The sequence below is a fragment of the Ciconia boyciana genome, unplaced genomic scaffold (assembly GCF_034638445.1).
Source record: "Ciconia boyciana unplaced genomic scaffold, ASM3463844v1 HiC_scaffold_65, whole genome shotgun sequence".
Lineage (NCBI taxonomy): Eukaryota > Metazoa > Chordata > Aves > Ciconiiformes > Ciconiidae > Ciconia > Ciconia boyciana.
Genome location: NW_027328433.1, coordinates 32,286 through 51,261, shown reverse-complemented (window position 1 = coordinate 51,261; position 18,976 = coordinate 32,286). Strand labels below are relative to the sequence as shown.

At 52.0% G+C, this 18,976-nt stretch overlaps 1 long non-coding RNA gene across 4 annotated transcripts; it reads left to right on the top strand.

Annotated features, from left to right (window-relative positions):
• The first annotated feature begins 1,506 nt into the window (after positions 1 to 1,506).
• On the top strand, positions 1,507 to 17,564 carry LOC140645974 (uncharacterized). 4 transcript variants are annotated; one of them, XR_012040185.1, is made up of 10 exons: positions 1,507 to 1,775; positions 4,339 to 4,460; positions 5,651 to 5,749; positions 6,121 to 6,261; positions 7,297 to 7,489; positions 10,351 to 10,552; positions 11,334 to 11,486; positions 11,924 to 12,054; positions 14,432 to 14,673; positions 17,547 to 17,564. It is a non-coding gene; the product is annotated as an uncharacterized lncRNA (long non-coding RNA). The 4 variants fall into 4 exon arrangements; XR_012040184.1 differs by lacking the exon at positions 17,547 to 17,564 and having other exon boundaries at positions 1,510 to 1,775; positions 14,432 to 16,215; XR_012040186.1 differs by lacking the exons at positions 11,334 to 11,486; positions 11,924 to 12,054; positions 14,432 to 14,673; positions 17,547 to 17,564 and adding an exon at positions 10,822 to 10,929 and having other exon boundaries at positions 1,512 to 1,775.
• The last annotated feature ends 1,412 nt before the right edge of the window (positions 17,565 to 18,976 follow it).

Genomic DNA, 18,976 nt, shown 5'->3' with positions numbered 1-18,976 from the left:
GATATGCCCAAGTTTGAGAGACCCTTCTGGCTTATTTCATGTTCTCTGGTGAAAGGGTTAAATCCCTGACAATCCCTAAGACCTTACTGTGATACATAGACTTGAATTTTTTTAGTTTCACTAGCATTCTTGTTCTCTTTTGTTCTCTTCCCCTGGAAATATAGTTTTAGTTACCTGCTGAGCAGAGTTGATGGTAGGACATTTCCTGTAACTTCTTACCTGATAGGACTAAACAGGCCTTGAGCAAGCTGGTTAGGCTTCCTAATTAAATCACTGATAACAGGAACTCAGGACATTTGTGTGGAAGATAAGCACCAAAGAAGTAGTTCAAATGGACCCCCTTGTAACATCCTGAAGGCGGAAGGACCAATGAGCTAACTCAATGACTATCTATGGACAAAGGAAGCCCAAAGTTCAACTAGTGAACAATGTGAGGAAGACTATGGAAGACCAGTGGGAGGGTGAAGAGACCTTAACCCTAATTTTACTGCGCATGCTTGGACCATGTCAATGATTACTGGGAACTCATCACCGTAAAACTGCCCTTTTAAGGAGATCTGATTAATATGTATGATTTTGCTGTGTATGAACTGATGTGTTGTGCTAACTTAGTGGAGCACTAGTGGCAGAGGGATCCCCAGTGCTGCCCAGCGCTGCAATAACAAATTCCTGCTTAATAGTCATCCCTACTATCAAGTCCTGAGACCGGCTTTTCATGGCAAGAGTAGCCAGATGTATTGCAGCACTGGGGATTTGATTCTCCCTTCCCCCCCCACCTCTCTACCCCTCTGTCCTGCTCGCTGACCCTGCCTTTTCTTGCTCCATCTCTCTGCAGGGCTTCTCGTCCCTGTTGTGTTTGATTTCTCTACCTCTCTGACCTTTTCTTTCGGCCTTTCATTCTCTGGCGGCACCTCAGTCTTCTCCCTTGTCTTCCTTTTCTCTTTCCAGTCCTCTGTCCTGCTCCCCATCCCTGTATGAAATAGGGGCGGGTGCAGGCTCTGTTCTCTTGGGACTGGCGGGGGAAAAAGCAGCCCTGGGCCGAGCGCTCTCCTGGGGTTCGTCGGGGGGTTTTGGGGCCGAGCCTGTGTGCGAGCGGGGGGAGTAGGGGCAGCCCCATCTGGCTCTCAGGTTCTGCTTGTGGGGCTGGGCAGCCTCTGCCGCTCCCGGCGCAGGTCGGGCAGCGGCGGCCCGGGGGACTCCTGCGGCGCCGGGCGGGTGCCGGTGGCCGGAGTGGCGGGGAAGGGCCGCGGCTGCGGCGGGCGGGGGTTCCTGGAGGCGGCTGGGCCCGGCTCCCCGCGGGGGTGCTTGGGGCTGCGGGGGTTTGGGGTGCGGGCCCGGCACCCCCAACCAGTGCCGGAGAAAGCGAGCCGGAAGCAGCTGTGATAAAGCGATGCCCTGCCTGTGCTGGTGCGGCCCTGCAGAGGTGTGGGGCCGGGCCCTCCGCAGTGCCCAAGCGCTCCCCAAAAGTGCATGTGTGGCCCTGGGGGTGCAGGGCTGTGGGGTGGCTCCGCTCCCCCCGCCCCGCAGCATCACGCATGGGGACCGCAAAGGGGTCGGAAAGCAGAGAGGGTGAGCTGGTTTGGGGCCTGAAAATGGAGAGCGGGTCTTGTGTTCGCGGGGCTTGAAAAGAGGCTGAGGTGGCTGACTTTGGGGCTGAGAAACAGCTTGAGTCGTGCGTTTTCAGGACCTGCCAGAGGGGACCGAGCGGTACGTTTTTGGGCTGAGGAGCAGAGGTGAAGTGCTGCATTTTTGGGACTCGAGAACAGGCTGAGCAGGTGGGTTTGTGGGCTCAGAAATGGGAGCTGGTTTGGGGTCCCAAAGCAGAAGCCAGTTTGGCTGTTTGCGCAGGGCGGGGGGAGGGCATTGGGGGCTGCGGGGGAAAGCAGAGGGTGGGCAGGACCCTCCCTGGAGGGTGGGGGTCTGGTCGCGTCGGAGCCCAGAGTTCGGGAGGCCGGCATGCCCTGGGCCAGCCTCACGGTCTGAGGTGGCCTCTGGGGGGGGAAGGGTGCTTTTCAGACCCCGCACGCCCTCTTGGAGCCCAGCTCTTCTTTGTACGCTGCTGAGAATAGTTCTTAAGTACTTAATCGTACAAACTAATGAATCGGTATTTCCACAGCGTACAGCTGTGATGTTTAATAGTCATATTCCAGTTCTGACAGCGACCGCTTTCCGACCTTGTCGAAAGCCCAGACTGTGGCAAATAGCTGGAGCTCGTAAGGAGAAGGAGCTGAAATCCAGCGGAGCTTCGGTACGGAGCTGGAGCTTCGGTTAGCCAGAGCTGTAGCGAGGAGGAGCTGGAAGCAGATGGGGTGTCCGCTGTCTGGAGCGTGCGTTAGCCAGAGGCAACGTTAGCTGAGTGGGGGCGGCCACGAGCAGGAGCGTCTATTCGCTGGAGCATCCGTCGGCCGGACTGCGCTCCCAGCGGGGCTGCAGAGCGGCCGGGCGCAGGCTGGGCTGTCCCCAGCAAGCGGCTCTGAGCAGCAGGGAGGCGAGCGGTCCTTCTGCCAGCGGGGAGCCTGGCCTCTTCCCTCGGGGATTAAATCCATGCCCTGCGCCCCTCCCTGCGTGGAGGGCGTCTCCCGGTCCCGTTCCTGGGGGTGGGGGAGAGGTGGGGGTGCCCCGGCTCTCCTGGGGCAGCCCCGCTGCGAGGGGGCGCGGGCGAGGCGGCCGCGGGAGGCAGCGGTGTCTCCCGGTACCTGGCAAAGGGGAGAGGGGCCGGTCGGTTGGAGCTCCCGAGGTGCACGGCCTGGCCCCGCAGGGCCCCTCTGGCAGAACCCTCCCCTGTGTTTTCCCCGTCGGCTGGGTGTGACAAACAGGATCATTTTTTGCCTCCTCTTTTCCCAGTGTCACCTTCGGCGTCACGTGCAGAAAATCCTGTGTGGTCGGTCCCGCTTGCCGCTCAGGGAATCGCGCGTATGGGGCCGGGGGAGCGGGGAGAAACCTTTGCGAGTTCAGGGACGCTACAGATGCTCCGCCTGAAACCCAGAGAAAAGGCAAATCTGCTGCCAGTGCAGAAAAGGTGATGAAGACTTGCGGGTAACAGAGCATGCCTCGTTCCTGGGTTGGTCCCTTGGCAGTTCCGAAGGTTCTCCTTTCGGGTAAAAGAATGAACTTTCATCTCGGATAAATGAAGAGCTGCCTGTTACCTTCTTCAGGGTCAAGTGTTTCTCTTCTGTTTGTTCAGACTGACTTTATGGGCAAGTTGGCAAAAGCCTTTTCTTTTTATATGCACAACTACACTGTTAGTGAACTATGGTGTCAGTAGAGTTAATTTTGGAGCACCTAGATGCCAGTAGAAATAGAATGAGTGAAATGTGATGGAAACTGACATTTCAACTTGATTTTTATTCCTTTTTTTTTTTTTTCATTAGAGTGTTGATGGCATGCTGTGCTGTGGGTCAATCCGCATTCTCTTCCGTGGAGCCTTCAGTCTAGGACTTTAAAAAAAAAAAAAAAAAGTTTGTCCTTCCAAAAAAGGACTAGTCATTCCTAGGCTTGAGGTGTAGACTTGGAGGGTCTCTGAAGTCCGTGATCAGGATTACAGCGTTGCTGCTCTTTGTCTTCACTTTCGTTAATTTCCCCACTGCTCGGTGGTGGTTGGGAGCCCCGAGTTGTCATTTTTTTTTTTCCGTCTCTAACACATTTTTTTTCCCCCAAGGAGACGCTGCGTTTAAAAGGGAATGAGTGTCCTGGTTTCGTCTGGGATAGAGCTAATTTTCTTCCTAGTAGCTGGTATAGTGCTGTGTTTTGGGTTTTAGGATGAGAATAATGTTGATAACACAGTGATGTTCTAGTTGTTGCTAAGAAATGCTTCCACTGGTCAAGGACTTTTGAGCTTCCCACGCTCTGCCGGGCGCACGAGCAACTGGGAGGGGACACGGCCAAAAGAGTTGATGGAAGCTGGCCAAAGGGCTATTCCGTGCCATCTGGCGTCACGCTCAGTATGGAGACTGGGGGGAGTTGGCCGGGGGATAGGGATCGCTGCTGGGGGAGTGGCTGGGCATCGGTCGGCGGGTGGTGAGGGCTTGCATCCCTTGTTTTTTCCTGGGTTTTGTTCCTCTCTTGCTCTCTTGTTGTTTTCCTTCTCATGATAATTCATTCTTCTTCTTATTTTGTTCCAATGATTCAACTCTTCTTATCTGAGGCCACGAGTTTTCTGAGTTTTGCTCCTTGGCTTCTTTCCCCCATCCCCCTGGGGGGGGAGGGTGAGCCAGCTGCTGGGTGGCACTTAATTGCCGACTGGGGCTAAACCACAACAGTTAGTTTCCTCCCAAACGTGTCCGTCGATACACTCGAGTGATGATTATTAAACCCACCAAAATGGCACCTGTCTTACAGATCTGGACTCCTTCTGAACACGTATCCATCGCACGCAAATGTCATTGGGCTACAGATCATCTGCACTTCACGCTTTGACAAGACGGCGTGCTGAGACAGGGATGAGCTCTGAAAGAAAAAAGGTACAAGGTCACGGGGTTTTTGGTCTGTTTTTTTGTGGGGGGCGCGTGTGTGTGGTTTAAAAAGAAGAGTGCGACGTTGAGTGGCGGCAGCCTGCAGAGCTCTCTTGCTGCCTGAGCTCTCCTTTTCTTCTCTCTCACTCCTCTTTCATGACTGTAATTGGAATTTGGACAACGGTAGAAGAGCAGGTAAGTTACTTGCCTGTGTAGACGTGCTGGTAATCCCAGGAAGGTCAATGCTTGAAGCCGTAGTGAATAACTTGGCCGCAAGTAGAATTTCCGAAGGAAGAAAAACAACGGGAAGCAAATAGCAGGTTACCGAGCAATTTGCGTGGGTCCACCACATGGCAGTTTTATTGCCAAACGCTGCTGGGCAGTATGCTCCAAGCGGCTCTTTTTTTGGTAAACGTGAGTTTTCAGGAAGTTCAGGGTTGTGCGTGGCAAAACGTGTCCCTCTGTTTATGTATGCCGCTACGTAAATGTCCAGCGGCGGGGCTGTTGTTCCCTGCTCTCGATACTGCCACGGTAGTGCTGCGGTATTTAGACCCAAGAGAGGGCTTTAGGAAGGGAAGGAGAATGCCTGTTTCCTGTGAGGGCTACGAATGCTGACCCTTTTCTCTGCCGCTTTCCCGTGCGCGCGATGAAGCGGTGTTATTTTTCTCCCTTGTTCCTGGTCTAAATAGTTCTGAAGCTGTCGCTGCTGTGGGATTGCAAGTGGTGTTTCTAGGTTTTTGTGGGGTTCTAGTTACGGATCGCTTCTCCTGTGGCGAAGTGTCAAGATACGGTTTTCGGTGTAAAGCTTCAGAAACTACATCCGCTGAAATCGGCGTAGGTGAAAGTGATGTTGCGCGTGCAGCTGTGCTCGCAGGGATGCTCGGCGGCTCCTCATCAAAACAGCGAGGGGCGTGTGGCCGTCCGGAGGGTTGTGCTCTGGGTCTGAGGGCGTGCCGTCTTCTTGCTGCGCTTTTGCTGCGTCTTTTTGCTGCGCAAACCAAAGCTGCCCGTGAGTCAAAAAAAGGCACGGTTGTCTAAAAAGCGCACAAGCTCTAGCGGCCTGTATCGTCAACTGTTCCGAAGACGATGCAAAACACTTTTTCCTCCGCTCAGTTGTAGTCTTCACCAAGCTTCACCAAAACAGGAAGCTTTAGATTCCTACCCAGCTTTATGCTAAAGGGTTTTTTTTCCTCTCTCAGCAGAATGTCAGCTGCCACCATTTCGCCGCGGTCGCCCTTTCTTCTGCCAGGAAAGTGCAAGACGGACGGAAAGGATCCGTAGTGGTCTGCAAGTCCACGGTATGTCTACGATGTGTGCCTGCGTTTTTCCTAAGGTACTCGTAGCAGGGACTTGAAAGTTAAGGTGAAGAATGTGCCACCTCTCCTCCTGTAGTTTTTCTGTGAAGTATTTCAACACAAATACTACGGATAGAAAAAGGCGTGTTCTGGAGCGTGCCTACGCAAAGCTGACTTCCCTCCGTTTCTTTTCTCTTCCCGAAAGCGTAATCTTCTGTGCGCTTCCTAGGAAATGATACTGTGAAAATAATTTTGTACTAAAAAGAGGAAAGAAACTGTTGGGAAGAGTTCAGGTGTTCAGAAGAAAGAGCCTTTGTTTTCCTGGGAAAAGCTTTCTGCTTTTTCAGTCAGTAAGGTTTTAAAATGTCTTGTAGCAGTACTTGAAAAGCCTTACTGCGATCCTAGCATCCGTACGAAAAGCCGTCAAGGTCAAAGAAGAGACGTGGACAAAACGGGACAAATGGGCGTCGCTTCCGCGTGTTTTCCAGGCTTTCCCAAGAAGCGTTAGCAGCCTTGTAAGTACCGCCAGTGATGTGGTTTTGGTGAGTTACTGCTTCAAGAAGGTCCTTTTTCCTGAAGCTACAGTGTGTAGTTTTTGACTTCAGTTGGAAAGAGATTTTCCCGACTGGCAATCCTTCTCATTCAAAGAAGTTGCATTTGATGAACTTCCCATCGGAGCGGCTGGACGTGCCAGTAGAAGTCATCAGCAACAAGACTTTTCACTCTCTTTACAAACACCCCAAAAAGTCAATTTCCTTCCAAGGACCCAAGCCCAGCACGTCTTCCAAAAGTTGATGGCATCGCTGGTCTTTGGTTCTCAGTTGTAACAGCCGAGATATGATCGAAAGGCGTTCCTCTGCATGCTTCGGTACAGCCAAAAGCATTAGCAAATCTGCCGGTCCCTTTTGGTAGCCTGATGTATTGCAGCACTGGGGATTTGATTTCTGCGCCTCCCCCCCTCCCCCCCCCAGTGAAACCGTCTGGGGGATCTCTTATCTCACTGACTTTTCTATCAAATGGAAACTTTAAAGAGAAGTTAAAACGGTGTCATTGACAAAGCGACTGGCACTGTTGAAACTGTAAGTGCCCAATAGCTGTGGCATGCAACTTAGGAGGTGTATTTCAGCAGTGAGGTATTTGTTCTCCATGTTTCAAGAGAGAGGCAACTGAACGTTACGGGGTTTTCCCCGGTATTTTGACGGCGTGCTCGGCAGTACTTTATTTCTGCCCCTCTTTCCATGGTGCGTTTCCCTGGCGCTTCAGTAGCGTCTCTCTTGGGCAGCGCAGCTGGGCAGATGTCCCTCCTAGTGACATAGCGCACAACCCCCCCCGGTCACATAATAACCGTGCGTTTTGGAGAGAGATGATTTAACGGTATCCCAGCTGTGCAAGTTAAATGAATGCAAAAGGAAACTCAAATGCTTTTCTAGTGTAAGTCTTGTTGTTGGATGTCTATAAACATACGCCCACCTTTTTAGTGTAGAGTGAATTACTGAGATGTGTTCTTTATTTTCCATGTTACTCTCTAAAGGTTTACACTTCCCTTTCAGCTTTCTTGACCGAGCGAGCAAGACGTGCAGCAGCAGCAGCGCGAGGGCCGTAGCCGTCGTGGTGGATCCGTAAGCGTAGATTCTGATGACGGTCCGGCCTTGTCCTGCAGCCTCACCGGGCTGTCTCCCTGCAGCAGTGCTGGAAGGAAGGGATGAGACGTTTTCCAAGAGCAGCAAGAGCGTTCGCTTTTAGGTGAAGAAGGTGTTGAAAATCCTACCACTTGGTCTCAATAGGGATTTGAAGCGTTGCAGTCAGTGTAGCTGTTAAAGCGTGCGCTGTATCTGGAGCGGACCCGTTTCCCTAGAATCCTGCTTTAGCTCAGCTCCTCTCCTATCCCTTATTCCGACTGAATCCCTGTACTTTCTGCTGTGGTGTTTTTTTTTCATGTGCTGAAAGGGAATGTGGGGTTTTTGTTTTTCAGCGGTCTTGCTGTAAGCGTCTGGTGGTGCTCCCTAGATCCCCCCGGCCAGGTTTCCCTGCGGGTCGTGAAGCATGCTGAGGGTCAGGGGCCAGCCCTGTGGCTGGAGGCTCCTGGCTCTGTGTGCGGTGGGTGCCCCGCAGGTGGTGGGGAGAGCCCGGGGCCGAGAGGGACCGGGGCCGTTTGTTGCCCTGGGGAGTCGGTCGCAGCGCGGGAAGGGAGGGGGAAGATGGCGGAGCAGAGGCCGAGCGAGAGACGTGGCACCGTCCTCGGGCACGCTCCCCTATGGCGTGGGGCGGCTGCCAGGCTGCGGGACAGGGCCTGGGGGGCTGCAAGCATTTGGGGGCTGCCCCCTTTATTTTCTAGCGGAGCTCCCTTTTTTGGTGGGGCATGTACATATGTAAATGGCCTGACGAAAGTAAGGAGCTGGCAGTTGGGGCAGATTCTCTTGTTTTGTTTGTCTTTTGGGTGTGACGAAGAAGGGGGGAGGCTGGGGAGTGATGCTGTCTATTGGGGCACCCCGATGTCACTGGGGCGGACGATGGTGATGTGGCAGAGGAGCAGGGTGAGTGGGGGGGATGGGTGGGTCACGGGACAGTTCACCCCCCCGAAAGGGGGGTGACAGCCCCCAAATGCCTGAGAATTGGTGGGGGAGGGATTAAATAATGAAAACCTGTAAATATGGGTGTGAGGCATGGAAGTAGAGAAAAATCTCTCCTTTTTATGTATATTGAAAAATTTTATGTATATATACGTCAAAAGATTTGACAAGAAAGCCCTCTGTCTACTCTCTTATAGAAAGGATGGTAGAATCTGAAAAAAATCTAAATCGAGGTATAGAGGGTTATAAAATAGAAAAAGAACTCATATATATGACTACAAAAAGGAGTTTAAAAGTGCATAAAAAGAGGATGTAGATGAAGAAATTTTAAATGGCAACAAGACAGAGCGAGCTCTCCCCAGCTGCAGTGCCGACTTCTGTCCACACAGAGGCAGCAGCGAGCACAAAAAAAAACCCCCCAACCTGCTATCGCGCATGCGCGGCTCCCCAGCTGCAGTACCGCCGTTGTTCCCCTGGGCGGCAGTAGAGAGCACGGGAAAATGCGCCACCGCGCATGCGCCGGGCCGCAGCAGCAGTACCGACATTTGTCCACGGGGCGGCAGGAGCGAGCACAACGAAAAAGCGGCACTGCGCATGCGCGACTGCTAGCTGCAGTACCGACGTCTGTCCGCACGGCGGCAGCAGCGAGCTCGGGAAAATGCACCACCGCGCATGCGCGGCTCCGCAGCTGCAGTACTGCATCTTGTCCACCCGGCGGCAGCAGCGAGCAGCAAAAAAAATTGCACCACTGCGCATGAGCGGCTCCCCAGCTGCAGTATCGACTTTTGTGCACACGGGGCAGCAGCGAGTACCAAGAAATTGCACCACTGCGCATGCGCGGCTCCCAGGCTGCAGTAACCGACTGCTGTCCACCGGGCGGCAGCAGCGAGCACTCGAAAGTCCGCCGCTGCGCATGCGCGGCTCCCTAGCTGCAGTACCGACCTTTGTCCACCGGGCGGCAGCAGCGAGCACCAAAAAAATTGCCCCACCGCGCATGCGCGCCTCCCCAGCTGCAGTACCGACGTTGATCCACTGAACGGCAGCAGCGAGCAGTTGAAAATGCACCACCGCGCATGCGCGGCTCCCCCCCTGAGGTATTGACGTTTGGTCGTCGGGAGGGTCGGAAGCCGCAACTGCAGCTCGGCACCGCGCATGCGTGTGCGCGCACCAGCGGATCAGCCATCCCGGAGGGAAGTCCTCGCGTCCGGCTCTGCTCTCGCACGCTGCCGGTCATCAGCAAGTAAAAATTCTGGGCTTGGCTTTGGCATTGTGCTGTAAGGGAAAGCTCTGGGTCGGGATGTCACTTGCTTACTTGCTGTGGAATGGTCGTGTTTTTCAGCAATCATTCCGAATAGAACGGGTTGGGTGGGGCAGGGCAGAGTAAGGGTCTTTGCAGGGACCTGGGAAGTAAAGTCTTGAACGTAGAAAAGCTTAAAGCATTTGCTGGACAGGAGGTTTCTCTGTACCCACTACATCCGTTGCTTATTAGCAGTGGCTGATGTTTGTAAGAGTACCCTGTGGAAGCGTGAACGTTCATTACTGAACTAAAACTGCTTTGGTTCTGTGTAGAAAGCAGAGGAACTACAAAACAACATATTCCCCATCCCCCCCTTTATTTTTTTTGGTTAAACGTACCGTGTTTGCAGGGCCTTAGCTTTCTATTGCCAGACTGGGCAAAGCTTCCCAAGCTCTGTTCCCCACAGTCACCAAAAGTCTCCCATAGTTGCCAGGATGGTGAGTTAGTTTTGGGCTTCTAGCCCTCTGTTCCGCCATTGTTTTAGTCAGATCCTGAATGCCGCTCAGTTCAAGACTCACGAGAATTGCTTAACGTTTGCATTTGGAATCATGCTTCAAACAATGTATTTTCAACAAAATTTTTTTTTGACACTAGTCAATGAACTCCTGTAATACTGGAGCAAAATGACATTTTTAGTGGTTGTTGAATCACAGAGTGATAACATCGGCATCCCTGTTTGAGCCCTTACCGCAACCGTTGCAATGTTTGTTTACAGACTGCTCGGTTCTTTTGTAAAGGTGCGTAGCTGTGGGAGGTGCGTTATTCCGAAGGTGCTACGGCGCCGATGCTCTGGCTGTTGGCAGGAATGGGCAAAGCGGAAGGCTCTGTGGCTAGGGGAGAACGGCGTGGACATGCGACCGCTCTCTCTGTTGCTCCGGAATTTCGACGGCTGGGTCGGGCTGCTAAATCGATGGAACGACTGGAAGACATTTCAGAAAAGTGAGGACTCTACTTCCCTTTATCTTTTAAAGTCGTCGTCTTTCTACAGACACCTGTCCACGGCTTAGATATTTGATTTGCGTGAAACAGACCCGGAATTTTGCTTGAAGTAGTGTTCTGATTTGCTGAAATTCCCCGTAGGCAGAGAGCAAGAATTACAAAGGTTGCTTGGTGGTTGAAGATCTCAGTGAAAGCTAACTTGCCAGAATGAGTAGGAAGCAGCCTGAATTCCAACAGAGATACCGTCTAAAAGGTCCTTTTCTTGACAGGAAAAGAGCTTCGCGAAACGTCGGCACTGTTTGCCGGGGGGCCTCCGACATACTTGTTCAGTCATCGTGGGCTTTGTGCGATTCCCGCAGGCACAATCTTGAACAAATTTTGTACGGCAGCCGGTATCTTGGCTTACTTTCTATCTCGCGCTTGGTCGCTTGCGCCTGCTAAAAACTTAATGTCGTGTCAAATGAACCCACAGGAAAACGTCCTCAACTCGTGCTGGTAGGGCAAGCCCGCTGTAGTTGATAAAATGGGAAAATAGCACGCTGTTTTGAAAAATTTGCCTTGCGAGGACAAGGGCTGTCTCCTGGCAGGCAAGTGAATTCTGTGACTGATTCCACCGCTCCGCCCGGGCACTTGAAGGAGGCAGTCCCTAAGGCAATGCAATCTAAAATGGGGGTCATTTGGGGTTTTTTAATCATTTTTGAGGGATGTGAGGCTCGTGTGGGTGTTTAGCTTGTCCTGTTCTTTCTGTTCCTAATTCCGATCCCACTGACTGGCGTCAAAGAACGGTCGTGTTGTAGTCTAACAGCGTCGTCTACCAGGAGCTGGTGGAAGGCCAGGGCTTAGGTAAAGCCGATAAGGAGGATGCAGGCTGGAAAGCGGAACGTCTAAACGAGAATTACTGTCCTTGGGAGAGAAGCACATCCTGAAGAAATAGGTAAGCTAATTAAAATGGTTTGGGAACCATCCGAAACAACTAGTAGGAACGTGATAAGAAGCACCCTCCCGCAAACTATCCTCGTTATAATCCTAAAAGCCACACCCCTCGAGCTGGAGAGCCCGGCCCAAGCAGAGAGCCCTCACCGCTCAGCGTGCGCAGCGTGTTAAAGCAGCGCTGTAGCTTTAAGTTGAAATAAGAGAAATGTAGACCGATAGAAAACTGCTTTGTGTGATTACTTATGCATATGCATAGCTAGACTGGATAAATACTGTACTTGTATGACCGAACTCTGTGCTAACTTTGTGGAGCTACTGCCTAGCGCCCATCTCTGCGCAGACATGAAATAAACATACCTCTGCCCTGTGTGTATATTGGCGTCTCGCACACCGGGCAAACGACCTCACGCTTGTGGGATAACGGTTTTGGCACCCCAGATGGGACCGAGCCGACAGCCTCGCCCGGTTCGTCTTGCCGCGTCCGACGGGGAGAAGAGGCCTGAGCGGACTCCGGCGCGCACCGACCTGTCGACCGGGGACTCCTTCAGCTCCTCTCCTGCAGTCGGGCGGTAAGCGACACAACGGTGCAATGCTAGTGAAAAGAGGTATTTTGGCGCGATAGGAGAAAAGGGGGGTAGGGGCAAGACCTCTCGGGAAGCAGGCACCCTCTGTTCTGTTCTGGGCTCTGCATAAGACGCACCAGGAAAGATAGGTGGCAGTAGGATAGTTCTGTTTGTTTCTACATGCCGTCCTGTTCAACAGAGGGAGACGTCCCTCGTTCTGGTTTGTGTAGAAATGCTGGGTTTTTCGGTACCGCTATGGGCGCTGCTGCTTCCCAGGAGGCACCCCTTTGCTCTCCTCTAGGATGCATCCTGAAGCATTGCAATAAATTTGGGGGAGATCCCACCACTAAGAATCGGCTAAAACGATATTGTAATCAACGGTGGCCACGATCTCGATTGGAAGATGGTGAAAAATGGCCTGAGAATGGATCCTTGAGATATAACGCTATATCGGAATGAACGTTGTTTTGTCGGAGAACGGAAAAATGGGATGAAATGCCTTATGTGGATATGTTTTTTTCGTTAAGACGCGATTGGGATATTAAGAAGAAAGGTGGTTTAGTGGATTCTAAACATCAGGTTGGAATATATGCGTTAAAAGAGAAAAAGGGAAAACCTTGTTGTATTGAATCGGAAAATTCGGAAGAGGATATTCAGCTGTTGGTAGCTCCTCCAAAACAGCCGGAATCTGATAGCTCAAGCGATAATGGAGTTGTGAGTGCTGTCTCTAAAAGAACAAGGGGACAGAAACCGATAGTTCAAACTCCCCTCAGCCAGGCTCTAGGGCCTGAAGGAAGAGCGGTATCCGTACACGTACCTTTTACTGCTTCTGATTTATTAAACTGCAACGGGCAGTCAGGTCCTATCGAAACAATCCAGAGGGAATGTATAGTACTGTTAATCACGACTCATAATCCTAACTGGGGAGATGTACAGGCTCTCCTAGAATATTTGTTTACCCCTGAGGAGAGGAGAACAATTTTAGAGAAGGCTAGAGAGGGACTGGTCCAACAATGTGTGTGTGTGTGTGGGGGGGTGCCTAATACCATTATGTACCTCCCAAAAGAGGATCTGGAGTGGGATCCAAACACAAGCGTGAGGGATTACAGAGGGTAAAGGAATATCCAAAGTTAAGTGCGTATGGGATTCAACATGGAGTGCAAAGGCTAAGAATTTATCTAAACTATCTGAAGTAAGGCAGGGGGATAAGGAAACCCCGTCAGCCTTCTCTGAGAGATTGTGTGAAGTAGCTCGAAAATGGACAGATCTCGATCCGGAAGATGATAGCAATTTACAGTTATTGAACACGCTGTTTGTTGGTCAAGCGGCAGCAGATATAAGAAAGAGATTACAAAAGGTAGAGGGCGAGGATGGCATGACAATCTCGCGGTTCTCGTCAATCGCATATAAGGTACGTAATAGTCGGGAGGAAACAGAGGAGAAGGAGAAGCGGGGACGAGTAACGCCGCAAGCTTCTTTGTTGGCTGCCTTGACAGAAGACCGAGAAAAAGGGAGAGAAAATAGACGAGGTGAATTTTGTGGGCGAGGAAGGGGCCGTAAAAATAATAGTAGAAATGGTTATGACATTCCCCTGGGAATGAATCGGCGTGCAAATCGTAAGCGAGAGGGCCGTTGGAAAAAAGATTGTCCGCGCCGTCTGAGTCATCTCGGGAAAGAGAGACAGAAGAAGCCGTTGGAGTCGTGACGGAGATTGGGTTGGACTGAAGGGGGCCGGAGGAATCTATGAAAGTTTCCCCAGACGATCCTCTGGTTCCAGTCAAGCTGGGGAATGAAAGACTAGATTTTTTTAATTGATAGTGGAGCCACACATGCTGTAGTAAGTAGTTGTAGGGGACCCCTTAAGCAGAACTAAAATAAGCGTTGTTGGTGCAACAGGGAAAAAGACTTGAAGGCTGTTTTTACAAGCTATGGAATGTTCCACTGGAAATACTAAATGAACTCATGAATTCCTTTCTATGCCAGCATGCCGCCTAGCATTGCTTGGGTGGGATTTACTTGTAAGCTGAATGCACAACTAAGTTCTTCTGAAGACTCTGTTCAGTTGACTCTGTTCAGCCCGCAGGGGACGTCGCCTGTTTGTGGCGGACGCCAGCCCGCAGGGGACGTTGCCTGTTTGTGGCGGATGCCAGCCCGAACGGGACCTCGCCTGTTTGGGGCACACCGATGGCGGGCGCTGTCGCCAAAAGGCAAAGCAGGGTCATAGCAGAGTTTTCAGTTTCTGGGGATGGGCTCAGCTGTCCCTTGCACAAACTTCTGTTACGTAGCAATGGGGAAGGTAGCTTTCTTTTGTTTTCTTGAAGAACAAGAGGACGATGGAGCACGTTACAAGAGCATGATCTTTTCTCTTCCTTTGGTGGTACAGGCACCCAAGGCCAGGCCGCATTCAAGGAACAGCACGAGGATATCCGTGTCGACCGTCAGCAGAGGAAGGAAGCTTCTTTTGGAGACTGAGGCGATGAAGCAGAGTCCTTAATTGTTCTGTTTGATTTTCAGCATGGGTGCGGGGAGGGCCTGGGACATGCCAAACATGGTCCCGGACAGGGGAGCTGTCTATTACATGGGAGGCTGTGAGAGCTATCATGGACACCACCGGACCGGCATCCTGTAAGGGTGCTTTCACATGTTTTCTTGTTTAGAGGCCAACCTCGGCTTTGGGCTGTACAATAAAGTCTGCCAGGCTGGTGCCAGCTTGGTGGCAGCATCTGCCCACGGCAGCGCCAGCTCGGTGGTGGTGTCTGCCCGTGCCGGTGCCAGGTTGCTGGCTGTGTCTGGCTTGTGAGGGTTGGGGTAATTGGCCCCCTGTTCCCGATGGGCTCCAGCTGTGGCCCGGGGCAGCACAGGTGGGACCCATGAGGTGAGGATGGGGCTGGGCCCAGGGTTTAAAAGGGCTGAGGATGGGGCTGGCCCTGCTGTGCCGAGGGGCTCTATGTGGGGAGGGGGCTGCCTAGGCATGCCTGCCTGTGGGAGCTGGCTGAGGAGTGAAAGGAAGGGGCTTCCCCAGGCAGCTGCCTCCAGCAAGGAGCAGCCGGTCCCCGCAGCCGGGAAGGATCCCTCCCAGCTGTCCCCGACAGAGCGCACCACCAGCGCGTGGTGCCGGGAGCTCGGTGCCCCCATGGGCCGCACACGTGAGCCACCGTGTCTCTGGGAAGCCTCTTGGGAGAGGAGCATCGGGGCACCTGGGCGGGCGAGGCAGCCGGCACTGTGGAGGAGGAAGGGGCAGGGGCCGAGAGAGAAGCCCCGGGCGCTGAAGGTCTCCCGGCGGTGGCAGGAGCTGCGGTGAGTCGCGCATCCCTCGCGTGCCTCCGGGCCCCTCTCTGCCGTGCTTCTCCAGACCTCTGCCTGCCTCCTTGCCTGTACCTGCCTCTGTCTCCCTTTCAGGCTGTTTGGCTCCCCAAAGCTTTTTGCCCTTCTGCTAGCGCTGCCCTCCACACCGTCACCTTCTACGTTTCCTTTCTATGCCTCTCCCTTTCCAGCTCCCCACCTGCTCTTATTTCACTCTTCCGGCACTGCCTTCTTCCGCATTGCTGGGGAAAATGGCATTTCGAGGTCTCCCTCTGCGCAGTGACCTGTCTCTCTTTTCAGTGGCTCCCTCTGCTCTGCACCCCGTCTACTTTTTTCTAGTAAACTGTCCCTATTTTTCTTTTTTTTTACTCTCATAATTCTTCTCTTTTTGAAATGTTGTTTCTAGGTGTACTCTTACCTTGTTTTCTGTCTCTCTTTTTTTTATTTTTTCCTGTATCCTGTTGCTTTTAAAATTTTCATTCTGTGTCTACTTTTGTCAAGATGTCTCTCCCTGTTTAATTGTTTGCTGTCTGTCCTGTACCCTGTTGCTTTTAAATGGTCTTTCCTCGTCTATCTTTATCCGGTTTGCTGTCCTCATTTTTTAATTAGTTCTAGTCTGTGCTGTGCCCAGTTGCCTTTAAAATTTTCTTTCTATGTTGCCATCTACTTAGGTTTTTTGCTATTTTTAAATTTTTTTCTCTCTTAATGTCTTTTGAATTGAAAAAGCTTTTGAATTTTTCTTTCTGTGTTCACTTTAATGTATTTTTTTCTCTCTCGTTTATTTTTTTCCTATGCTGTATATTGTGACTTTAAAAATTTTTTTCTGTCGACTGTTACCCAGATGTCTAACCCTATTTTTTTATTATTTCCAGGCTTTCCTGTGTCACGTTGCTTTTGGATTTTTTTCTCTATCTACTTGTATCCAGTTCACTGTCTTTATTTTGTCTTTCATGCTAGCCTGTGCCATAGCCTGTGTCCTGGTTTTGGCTGGGATAGAGTTAATTTTCTTCCAGGTAGCTGCTATAGTGCTGTGTTTTGGATTTTAGGATGAGAATAAGATTGCTAACACGCTGATGTTTTGGCTGTTGCTAAGCGGTGTTTACACCAGTCAAGGACTTTTTCAGCTTCCCATGCTCTGGCAGGTGCACAAGAAATGGGAGGGGGCACAGCCAGGACAGTGGATGCAAACTGACCAAAGGGCTATTCCATACCATAGGATGTCGTGCCTGGTATAGAAACTGGGGGGAGTTGGCCGGGGGGTAGCGGTCGCTGCTCGGGGACTGGCTGGGTGTTGGTCGGCGGGTGGTGAGCAGTTGTATCTTTTTTATTTTCCCTCCCTGGGGTTTTGTTCCTCTCTCTCTTGTGGTTTTCCTCCTCATTACAATTCATTATTATTATTACTATTATTTTGTTCCAATTATTAAACTGTTCTTATCTCAACCCACCAGTTTTCTTGTGCTCTTCCAATTCTCTCCCCCATCCCACCGGGAGGGAGTGAGCGAGAGGCTGCGTGGTGCTTGGCTGCCGGCTGGGGCTAAACCACGACACCCTGTCGCTTTTTAAATGTTGTTTCTGTGTCTTTGTTTATTTAGTTTGCTGTCCCTCTATTTTATTGTTTTCTTCCTTTAAGGCCTTTGTTTTTCAGTTTTTCTCTATGCCTGCTTTTATCTAGTTTGCTCTCCCTATTTTTAAATTTTTTCTCCTCTGCCTTGTACCCTTTTGCTTTTTCCATGTTCTTTCTGTGTCGACTGTTATCGAGCTGTCTGTCCCTGGATTTTTAATTCTGTCTGTCTTGTCACACACCCTGTTGCTTCTTAAATTTTCTTTCTGTCTTTTATTTTTTTCTCTTCTCTCCATTCATCCTGAGGCGTTAGAGGGTCTCCTCGGCATGCTGTTATTTCTGAAGCGTAACTTGTACCCCTCTCGCTTTGTAAGAACATCTCCTCCCTCTTCCTCAGAGCAGTCTCTTTGTCCTCTCCTCCATCTCGCTTGCCTCCAGTGGGTCGGCGTCTCCCTCGTCACCTCCGTACTCTGTTCAAATCCCCTCCCCAGTGCCTTTGTGCCCTCAAGCCGCCTTCTGTCTCTCTGGCCATCTCGGCACCCCTCTGTTTCTGTCGCGACGCTTCCTGCCAGCGCCCTTGTGGTCCATGGCCATCCTTTAGTTCTGCAGCGGGCTTTGTATCTTTCTTCTTCAGAGACAACGCTTCCTCAGGTTTTCATTTTCCCTCAGAGCACTCTTGCCTTCCCTCCGCCATGTCGGATGCCTCTGTTCGGTCCCCGGTCCCCTGAGGACATCTCTACTCTGTTCAGATCCCCTCCCGAGGACCTCATTGCGTCAGCAATCCTCACCGCTCAGCATGCGCAGCATGTTAAAGTAGCTCTGTAGCTTGAAGTTGAAATAAGAGAAATGTAAACCGATAGAAAACTGCTTTGTGTGATTACTTATGCATAGCTAGACTGTCTAAATACTGTACTTGTATGACCGAACTCTGTGCTAGCTTTGTGGAGCTACCACCTAGCACCCATCTCTGCACAGACATGAAATAAAAATACCTCTGCCCTGGGTGTATATTGGTGTCTCGCCCGCTGGGAAGCGACCTCACGCTTGTGGGGTAACAGTGTGACAAAAATTAAATTAACAGTCGGGACTGCTGCGCTAGTGCGCTATACCGTGCTCGCCGCTGTATGGGGCCGTGGACCCTCTGGCGTGCTCTCGGTGGCAGTGCATGCGCTGTGCCTGGGAGCAGCGTGGCGGTGCTCTGGTCGCAGGCCCCAGTGGCGAATGAGGGCCGGGGCCACTGGTGAGGTGAGCGAGCCCCTTTGGTGGGTGCGGGGCTGTCTCCTGGCTGCTTGGGGGTGGCGGGATGGTCAGCTTCCAAGCTTCCAGCACCTCCCCTGAAGCCTGTCCCGTAGCCCCAGGCTGCCCCCAAGCCCTGTTGGGAAGGCAGTGAGCTGGCCCTTGAATGCGCTGGACTATCCCTTAATGTGGGTGCCGTTAGCAGTGGTGCGGGGAAGGGGCGGCGTCTCCAGAAGCCCCTGCAGAAGGAGAGGCTTCAGCCAGGGGCGATCTGCGGTAATAACGGTGGCTGCTGCTGCTTCTTTCTCTCTCCCAGAGGCTGCACTGAGGACACGGTTGTCCCTTCCTCCCCTGGGGCTGCCGGTGATGGCACCCGCCTCAGGCTTGCGTGGGTTGTCTGTGCCTGGCCTGGCTCTCCTCGCGGTGTGGGGGCGAAAAGGGACGGGCGGAGTGCTTGCTGGCTGTGGACAGGAGCTGCTGAAGCTGGAGAGGCCAGAGAAGGGTAAAGAAGAAGAAATGGAAGGCCGGCCGGCAGCTGCCTCCCACTGCAGGCAAGAGAGAGCCTGCCTCTCTGGGTGAGGAAGATCCCTCCTCGTAGTCTGCAGCATGCCAGGCCTCCAGCGTGCACCGCAGGGTCTGTATGCATAACCCAAAGCGAGGTATGGCCGCGTAGTGCGTGAGCGAGCGAGGCTATGTGTCTAGGAAGCCTCGTCTTATAAGAGCTGTAGGACACTCATGTATTTTCTTAGGTGGAGGACAGCCAAGCAACCGGAGTGACAGAAGAGGAAGGGAGGAGGGAAGAGAAAGAAGTGCCTGAACTGGCAAATT